Source organism: Heliangelus exortis, chromosome 14 (assembly GCF_036169615.1).
Source record: "Heliangelus exortis chromosome 14, bHelExo1.hap1, whole genome shotgun sequence".
Taxonomy (NCBI): domain Eukaryota; kingdom Metazoa; phylum Chordata; class Aves; order Apodiformes; family Trochilidae; genus Heliangelus; species Heliangelus exortis.
Genome location: NC_092435.1, coordinates 16,092,670 through 16,102,842, shown reverse-complemented (window position 1 = coordinate 16,102,842; position 10,173 = coordinate 16,092,670). Strand labels below are relative to the sequence as shown.

The 10,173-nt window shown below is 47.3% G+C and overlaps 1 protein-coding gene across 1 annotated transcript in view; it reads left to right on the top strand.

Moving 5' to 3' along the window:
- The first annotated feature begins 235 nt into the window (after positions 1–235).
- TRPC5 (transient receptor potential cation channel subfamily C member 5) overlaps positions 236–10,173 on the top strand; it is an 89,444-nt gene continuing 79,506 nt past the window's right edge. The window contains exon 1 of the mRNA XM_071757605.1: positions 236–654. The gene's annotated coding sequence lies outside the window, so the exon portion shown is untranslated. The remainder of the gene's footprint in view (positions 655–10,173) is intronic.

Genomic DNA, 10,173 nt, shown 5'->3' with positions numbered 1-10,173 from the left:
TGTGTGAGGGGTGGCTGTACCCCAGTGTGTGTGCCGGTATCTGTGAGAGGTGTCTCTGTGTGTGAGGGGTGTCTGTATCCCTGTGTGCGTCTGAGAGACGGCTGCCTCCCTGTCTGTGCGTCTGTGTATCTGTGAGGGGCGGCTGTATCCCTGTGTATGTGGAGCGGGTGTATTCTTGTGTGTGTGTGTGTGTGAGGGGCGGGTGTACCCATGCGTGCGAGGGGCGGTGGGTGCCCGTGAGGGAGTGCGAGGGGCGCTGCGTGTTCCAGGGCGCGACGCTCCTCTTCGGCTCGGGCCCGGCTGCCTCCGAGGGGCGGTCGGAGGCGGCGGGGGCGGCAGGGAGCACCACCTAGACCCGGCTTTTTTTGGAGGCGGGTCGCAGCCCTGCCCGGCGCCTGCCCGCTGCCTGGGCGAGGAGAGCGATGCTGCTCCCTCCTTGCCTTCCTTGCCGGCGGCCTCGCGGCTCCCCGCCGCCGGCCGCGGCGTAGCCCGCCCGCCTCGGGCGCACCGGCTGGGCAGCGCGGGCGGAGCGGCAATGGGGGCTCCCGCCTCCCGCGGCGCTCGGCGCGGAGCGGATTACAAATGAGCGGCTCGGCCCGGCATCCCGGGCCCCCCGGCACCCCGGTATGTAGAGCCTGACGGAGCGGCACGGAGGTGAGCGGCCCCCCCGGGGGCGGGAGGGGGACGGGGCGGGCGGGCGCGCACCTTGCGCGAGAGCGGTCCCTCTGGGCCGTGAGGCGAGGCGGGCGGGAGGACGGGGCTCAGACACCCCCCACCCCCGTCCCCTTCTTGGCGCTGCCCGAACTTGGAGCCGAGGTTGTTAAATGCCCCGCGTCTCCGGGCACCGCACACCAGGCGTCTGTGAGCGGTCCTTTCCATCAGCCCCCCTCAGGCACCAGCACCCGCTCGCCTCGGCTGGGAGGGTTTTTCCCGCCGAAGTTGGCGGCCTCGATGCCTCAGGGCCGAGGCTGCGCTTTCTCCCCCACCGGAGTTGGCGGCACCGCCGGGACCGGCAGCCTGAGGGGACGGTGCTGTGTTTTAGCTGCTCTTGTGGTAAAAGACAGCAGATACGGCGCGGAGTGCATCGGCCACCTGCGTCCTCACACGTACGGGTTAAACACAGATTGGAATTGTTAATAATTAGGGCATCTTTTGACCTGGTTGTGAGTCGTCTCGCTGACCCGTGAGCCCTCAGAATGGGAAAGGTAACAGCGGTACCTGAGGGGTTTGTTTTAGGTTGCGATGCTCTCAGAAGAAATGCCTCGTTTTATCTTTCCCTGAGCCCACCGGTTACGGGGCATCTTGCAGTTTATAGCTTCTCAAATAATGCAAGCTAAAAAAAAAAAAATCAAGGCTGATCTTCAGGACTCTGTGTAAGTTCATTTGTTTACTATGGAGCCATGAGTTCAGTGGTCTCTTTGGTATAAAAACGTTCTGCTTGTGTGATATTTTTGGTGGCATTGACAACAGATTTGTTAGTCATGGTTATGAATGTGGTAATGCAAAAAAAGTCTCCCTTGCTGTGGGTAACATGGTTGAACACTCACGTATGAAGTCTCACATTCTAGCTGCTGCTGCAAAGGGAGCAAAGGTGCTTTGAACTTCCAGTCCATTTGATCACTTCCTCTTAACTTTTCCACTGTATTAGGAAAAAAAAATACTTTTGTCTTCCTGCTGGTCAAATGCAAACCCTAAGTTTTGTGCCAGGTGCACCTCCTTGCAAGCAGGATTATGTAATCAGGCACCCTGTGCAGAATCCAAGAGGAGAGGGAAGGAAAGATTTTTTTGGAAAGAGGATGGTCAGGGGGGTACAGTGCCTGTGTGTCTGTGTCTGTGTCTGTCCCCGTGTGAGAAGAATTGAGGAGGGTTATTTATTTCTCTTCTGTGGACATCCAGCCTGACCCTGGGCAAGTCTCAGTCTTTCGGTGTTGCTTGTCTTGTCTGTAGAATATGGCTTATCCTGTGTTACTGCTTCTCAAGGCTGTGTGAAGCTGCTCAGAAGCCCTTGAAAACACTTTTCAGCCAGAGAGGTACTGTGTAAATGCAAATTAGTATATTGCTGTTTTAAAAATGCTTTTCAGAAGTTAAAGCGGTATCTTTAGGCAGTCTATTGAAACTGCAGCCAAATGTCTTTTCAGATAGCTCTAAAGCAAACTAAAGGAACTATTTTCTTGAATAATACTTCACTGTAAAGAGATCTAGTGTCATTTCTCACAAAAAGAAAAAAAATATCACATTTGGGTGTTATCAGGCATTTCATTCCTTGTTCTGTCCATGAATATTTATCCCCAGTTTCTCCGCATGCAACTTGGCAGTAATTATCAGCTGAAGAAACACTTCAGCCGTAGACCCGTTTAAGCTGTAAGTGGTAGATGAAGCCATGAAGAGCTTATCCTGACCATGACATCCTAGATGTCCACCATGATCCTGCTGGTCTGTGTGGTGTGGCTTTGCTGTTTGTTCCACCTGGTTGTACTTTTATTCTGAGACACAGCAATGATCAAGACGCTATCAGATAGGAGCAAGACTTCTCAGGCAAGAGCTATGTCTCAGATGCTGCTGCAGGGCACATTTCTAGACTTAAAAGTATAGAAAAAGGTCCAGGAGCTGGCTTTTTTGTTTGTTTGTTAGTTTGGTTTTTTTTTTTTAACCTGTGAAGAGAAATTAGATGGGCAAGGACTTGAGTTCGAGAATGATTTCTGATCAGCTTTAAATTATCTTGCAAGTACATGGAACATAACAGAATTCCTTATTTTATTACTGGGATGCCAGGAGAATACCTTATGCTTTGATGTGCATTGCTGTCATTCTAGCATACTGAAAGCTCATTGAGTTTGTAATAGATTTTGTAAAAGGCATTGTTATTTTTCTTGACCACCTTCTACTTTGCTAGAACCTCTGAATAGCTACTAATCAGAATTTCATTTAGGTGATGCAAGATACAAAATTCTTTGCTTAGCTTGTCTTTTGTGAAGATTTATTGCCAGACAACCTTAAAAAATTCTTCGAATGTCAATTCTGAAGTCTTCTCATCTTGTGGGTTTAATAGGCAAGGTACTGTCAGCTGACTTCTCAGTCTTCCTAATAATGCAATTAAGTTGTTTTCTGGGAGACAGAGTTCTTGAAAACATACCTCAGAGGAGAAAATTTCACAAAAGCTATGTACAAATGATTTTTTTCCACAACAGATGGAGGAGCTCGATAATCATCACTCACAGGTGGCTAAAATTAGTTTGAAAGAAAAAAAAATTTTTTTTTTCCCCACAAATACAGTAGTATAATTTGTTAGCAATGAGCCAAATCCTACTGATTGTTACACTGGTGTAAATATAGAGTAATTATTTTGCCTGGAGTTTCTCCTTCTTCGTGAAGTGAAGCAGAACACAGGGGATTATGATGCTGTTGAATTTTGACATGTTCATAGCAAAGGACAGTATTTTTTCAAAGCCAGTGACAGGTTATGGCCCAGAATTTAGCCCTCTGTTCTCATCTTCACCACAGCATAATATTCACTCCCTGAGACTCCAATTCAAAATTTGCTGTAATATGATTGTGGGTAGAGGGTTGCTGGATGACTCAGATGAATGTATCTCAGAGTAAACAAACATGTAAATCATTTCTGGCTAGAGAGAGAGAATGGAAAACATGAGAGAGCAGAGAAAAGCCAAGAGGATGAGATGTTTGTAATGACATGATCAGCAAGAACCTGAAGTTCAGCAGGATTCAGCCATCAAAAACTCCTGTCTTTTGTCTTTAGTAATCAGAGGAACCTGTATGAAGTGAGTGCCTAAATGCTGTAATACAAGCAGGCAGAGTTTTCCAGTTGCTTGGGCTGACACAAAAATGAGCAGGCTCGTGTCAAAAGCTTCACACTCAAGTGGCCCACGATGAGGGCTGGGAACCAGGTGTACTGCCTGTCTCAGGGAGGCAAGATGCTGCTAAGTGACTGATTGGTGGCCTCTGCAGTGTCCACCTGGGGGAAAATACAAGCTGGCCACTGATTCCTGAAAGTTTCTGAACCTAAAATCCAGGCTATCAGAGTGGTGTTGGTATGAGTAACTGCAGAAGGATCCAGGCTGAGTTTGTGGTTTAGTTAAGAAGTACCAGAGCAAGTCAGTGGCTCTGAAACAACTGTAGGTTTTTTCTTAGGTAGGTGAGTCTCTAGCACAAAATCAGAGCAAGGCAAAGGCTGTTGTCATTTGTTTTTCCTGCCAAGGGAGAGGACCAGTAAGCACAAATCATTGCAGCAGAGCATCTTGCCAGTCAGATCCTCCTTTGAGTGCCCAGGCCCAGTGCACTTAAAAGGCATAGAAAGATGGAGCTGCCTCTGTGTATGGGAGACTGCAGACACTGGAAAGCTGGGGCAGAATTTTTATCTCTTTCAGCTGTCTGAGCTCTTATGCTTCAGTGTGTTTTCAGGGTAAGTTAGGTTAAGTTCCCTCTTGGGGAAGCAAGAAATGTGCTGGCATCCAGGGTTGAAATGAGGAGAGCTGGGGCTGCTGCAGTGATCTGTTTCCCAGAGCTCTAACTCCCTGCTGGCTAACCTGCCTCCCGTTTGGGCCACTTACACCATCAGAGTAAAGAGAGGATGCTGTGTTGTTGTGTGGAGTTGATGAATATAAAACCTGTGCTTTTCCTGAGCTTTCCTGCCTTGGAAAGCCATGGGAAGTCCTTAGGGTGAAATGGGGTTGTAGGTATGGCATCCTTGTGGTGTTTTCTGTGAGATGGTGGCTGTGAAAGGAAGGATATAGAGGGAAAAACTTTGTTTCTCTATGAGTAGTGGTAGACCTCAGTCCTCATTTCTCCACTTTTTGTTTCCTTTGGAGTATTTGAGGTTTTGTGTAGCGTTGGTCACAGTGGCTGTGACAGGAGACTTGACTTAGGCAGCAGGACAGTCTTTGCTAGGGGGAATTACAGGTGTTTCTGTTAGATTGTTAGACACACACTGTTACTTGTTCCAAGCTCAGTCTCTTCATTCAGGCCAGGAAGCTGTTTTGTCCTCATTACCTTCTCTCAAACCTCTCCCCTCTTCACATGCAGTGAATATGTTCCAGTGAAAACTGAAGCAGTTTGCTGGCCCCTCTCACGTGTCCTGCATCCCTTTTGCATCCCCAGACAGGAATCTGAATCAGTGTTTGGGAAAGACTGACTTAAGCACCTGAACAGAGTCAGATATGTTTCCTGTCATGTCTGCTAATTAAGTTGTAATGCTGATTACCACAGGATGCTGTAGAGGGCAAAAGCATAAAGGGGGTGAAGAATCTGAGGTGAGTTCACAACGAACAGAGAGGGGATGGGAGACAAAATGGTCTGGGTGCAACCTCTGGCTCTGCACTGTGAATTGCTGTGTGCAGGAGGGGACAGTCACTGCAGATGCAGTGGGCACAGGCTGCTGCCCACTTCCAGAGATAACATCCTGAGATAGAAGGACCATGGGTCTAATCTGTTCCTCTGTTCTCCTAGCACTGACACACAGAGCTTGCTAAAACAGCAATGCACCTTCTTTTTTCTCAGTAAAATAAAGAGGGAAGAACAGTACTTATGGAATAGTGTTAATTGGGCATTTTGGTTCCAGAAGGGTGACCAGAATAGAGATTTCATCTTGCTCACACAGGCATTAATGGATTAACATACAAAGCTGCAATAATTTCATTGTATTAAACCTTACTGGCAAAGCACTGTGAGAGGATGAAGCCATTTGGGGCTCAGGGCTGTGGCTGGGACAAGAAGATGAAATAATTCCACTCTTTCATTCAGTCTTTGTATCCTGTTGGTTCTGGTTTGTGCTGTTATAGGAAATGGAGGTGCTGACCTCTCACTTAGCCTGAAGCTGCAGTTAATGAAAATATCTGTATTATGTGGATTGGGCTATCTGAAAGTTGCCAGGTGGAAAGACCTCCAGGTTCCTAAAATTGCCCTAATGCCCTAAAATTATTTTTAATGGGAACAAGAGGAATAGAGATTCCCAGGATGGCAGAACCTGACCGCTGACTCTTCACCCAAGGTTGTTAGATGCAGGGACATGGTCACTGGATAAATGGACAAGGGGCTGTGAGACAGGTCCCCAAGGTACAGCTAGGAAGGCTGTTTTACAGGGAATCACCTGCTGCAGGAGTGGAGAGGTTACACTGGTGGAGGAAGCAGAGCCTGATCTAGGGAAGAGGAAGCAGGCAGGAGAGCACAGAAAATGTTGGAACAAAAGATGTGATGTCCCTGCAGTATATATAAGGATACAGTGAAAATCCTTCACCTAGATCTGGCTGTACAACACCATCAGGGGAAGACCATTTGGGAAGAGCAGACCGAGACTCCAAAGAATCCTGAAAGTTTGCTTCTCCTACAATATAGTTTTTCTTCAGCAAGAGAGAACAAAAACCAACCTCCCTCTTGGCAAAGTCCATGAGGGCCAGATCTGGAGCTTCCCCTGCCCAAGGGCTCCACAGGAGCTGCTGGAGGGAACAGGGCTGCCCTGCCAGAGCCCTCTTCTCCAGCAGCTCCTGGTTTCCCCACAGAGAGAGCAGCTCCCATGAGGTCCTGGCTGACCCCCATTGCCAGCTGAATAGATACAACACGGCCACATCTCTGTGCCTGACACTGAGTGCCAGAGATACCAGGGGAACAAGCCGAGCCCAGACCAGGAGGATCAGAAAAGGCTTTCTCAGACTTGAGGTCTAAAAGAAGTGTCTACCTTAAAATGCACATCTGTGTTTAAGCTCTGTGTTTATGGAGTGTTAGGGCAAACCTTCTGACATTTGTCTGGGGGTTTCTATTGATCTTGAAACCACGCCAAGTTCCAAGTGATACCTTTCCAGCTCTCCTTACTTCTTCACCACGCACAGGGACTGCTGAGCACACATGCAGGCTGCTCAGGTGACACCAGGAGTTGGTGATGAGGAGCAGTGTCTTAACAGTCCTGCAAGCATCCACACAAAATGGCTTCACTGCCACGTTATCTCCTGCAGTTTTCCCTGCACCCTGTCTGTAACCTAATCAAACAGGCTGAGCAGCTGGTGAGTGGGAGCCCTGCCTGTCAAAGACATGGGTATGAATATCAGCAGTCAGCAAGCCATCACATTAGCTATTGGCACGAAATGTAATCAGGGAGGGTAGACACCCCTCCCAAAAATAAACCCATTGCTGGCCACAGAACCCCTGGTTGACTGAAATAGTTTGGGAGAAGAAAGAAGTTGAAGAGTCACTTGGCTGAAAGTAATCTATGCAGAATGCTGTAATGGATGAAAGGAAGTGGTGCTTCTTCATATGAGGGTTTTTGACTGATCTCCAGTCAAAAATAGTTCATCTGCACTGGCCATACATCTGTGGTGTGGATCAGGTAGCACAAATACTACCAGATCTTTTTGGCTGTCTTCTGATTTTGCCAAAGAGTTGAATGTCCTCATGAACAGGACAAGATGGAAAATAGGGGGGTTCTTCCTATAAAAATCTTACACATTCCCAGAATGTCACTCCAGCCTACAACAGTTGCCAAGCCCCAAAAGTCTGTAAATCATTTATGCAAAATGGAGCATCTAGAGAAGCCAAGAGCCTGGTACTTAAATCACTCATCAGAGGGCAGGGAAAAGAAAAGGCAAAGAAAGACTGGATTCAGGCCACCAACACGAGGGTGAGGCTGACCCAAAGTCTTTTTGGTCCTTCATAAGATTGGATTTGTCACAGCTGTTAGCTCCGTTTGGTCCAAGCTCAGAGACATTTCCAGTCCGAGGCTAAGATGAATTCTCAGAGTTTCCAATTCTTGCCTGGCTGAAGAGAAATTTGGGCTCTAATCAACCTGTCCTCAACCTGGGACTGGCTGGGGGCTGAGTTGCTGCTAAAATCTGGAAACACTCTCTGGACCTATAAGGTGAGCACAGGAGCAACAGTGGGAAATGGAAGAATTCCCACCAACTTTACTGAGCTTTGGGCTTGAAGAGCAATGTTTTATTGCAGCTGTTCTCACTCTCCTCTGAACAGCTTATTTGTATTCTTTTTTAAGCCCCGAGAGCTGATGGCACCAAAATTCAGGGTGAAGGATTTGGGGTGTAATGAAGGAGCAGGGTCTCTGCCACGACCTTCCTCTGCATGTCTGCATTAATCTCTCTCTCTTACAAGAATGAACTGAAAAACAAAACTCCCTGCCGTGTGGCACTGCCCTGTGCAGAGCAGGACAGTTGGGGCTGGTGTGTGTGTGTGTGTTCACTTTTTTAGGACCAGAGCCTTTCTTTTTTTCCTCTTGCTGCACGCAGAGCTTCCCCTCAGCCACCGGAGGTGTGGATGTGGAGCAGGTGTCCTGCCTTCACCAGCATGGCAGGTGACTTGGGAAGGTGACTTCTTCAGAAACATCTTTCTCTCTCCCAGAATGGGACTAGAGTGGGGGTTTGCTCAGCCCAGGGGTTTGGGTTTGTGTGCAGCAGTCTGGGTTTGTGTGCTGACTCTGCATGGAGCTACGTACAGCTGGATCAAAGCCGAGTGCCTTGTTTTGCACTGAGGTGAAGGCAGCTGAGGGGTAGCTCCAAACAGACTGCATATCACAGAGATGTGATTCCTTCAGTCCTGCTACATAGCTCCCTTCGTGGCAGTGCTCTTTTAGAGTCCTCTGATCTGGTTATTCTGCTTGGCTGAAGTCCCTTGGCCACCAAGCCAAGCGCTGGAGCTGCGGTGCTGGGAGAGGATCCTATGCCTGAGGTTTGCTACATTTGAACCGGGATAAGACCACAAGCACCTGTGAAATCTTCACTGCTGTCAGATTATTCACAGCAACTACATTATTAGATTTTAGTGTTGTTTATGGCCATTTCAGAACCTGACCTACAAATAGCCCTGGTATTCCTGGATGACTAAACACATTTTTCCTGACAATGGTTTGTAAACTGGTTTCTCTTTCTTGATGCCTGTAGGAAAATTTGGGCAGACACTGATGCTGGAACCTGGGAGCCTGCTCTGTTCCATTGCCAAATGTTCAAACGCTGGCCAGCTGGGTGCTGTTGCACACATTGCAGCGTGGAGTTTCCTCCCATCTCAAGTGATAACCACCATGGGTGGGCACGTCCTGGGGTGTGCAGCACTGTGCAGTCACAAAGCACTGAGGTCCAGTCTGTAGTGTGGTTGAGGTGTTACAAAGAGAATGCAGAGTTCAAAAGAAATCAAATGAGGCTTTTAGCTCTTGTTCATTTCTGGAAAATCTGCAGAGTATGTTAAATGGCATTAATACTGTGCCCATATTGCAGTTGCTGTTTAAATTGGCTTTATATGGGTTAAGCCTCTTAGCGTGGAGTTAGGATAGATTAGCAGCACCATCATCCATTTTACAGGGAAGGAAAGAGAAACACAGCAGCATGCTCATGCTCATGCAAGATGGGAGAAGTCAAAGCCAGGTCTTTTCCTTCCTTGATGCCATGCCACACAAAGCTGTCACTGAGTTCAGCTGATTGATTCAGAAGCAAAAGAGCAGTGTGCTACTAGTAATGCAGTTACAAGAGGGATACTAACATATTGTGTAGGTCTTGTGATGGATGGGTTTCTGTTTTAATCATCTTTTATAGCCCCAACATACACAATATGCCTTTGTGAGTACTAAATGGGGAAATGAAGTCATAAAGAATTGAGACTTTGGGCAGGGGGGCATAAGTGATTATGAAGCATTCTTAGATGGAGGAGCTTGTAGAAGCAGCTTCTGTAGAAGTTTTCAGAAGGGGGCAGGTTGAAGCTGTGTTCCTGTCTTGCATGCCTGGTGGGGAATAGATCAAGCTGTGGGGCAGTCTTTTTTTTTTTTTCCATTACATAGTTGTCAATCTTATTACTTGTAAGGTCAGCCCAAAAGAGGGGTAAATTACTCAGTTTTAATCTGAAAATAGAAAAAGTTGAAGGATATGGGCAGGTCTTCTCTTCAGAGGAAGTATTTTATAGAAAAGATCATTTATAAATATCATGGATAACTGATGCTATTCAAAAGTACTGGCTTGTTTCCAAATGAACCAATGCATAAGTAGACCTACTCTTTTCTCATTTAAATGCATTCTTTTTTTGTCTTGGTTTGGATCCAGAGGCCTGATCTACTGTTTTTTATCCAACACTCCTGTTGAATCCATGTGGATCACTTACCACTATTGAGAGCGTCAGGCTGGTCCTGAAGAGAACCTCTCACACCTGAAAAATGAACCCTGGAAAAAGCCTTCT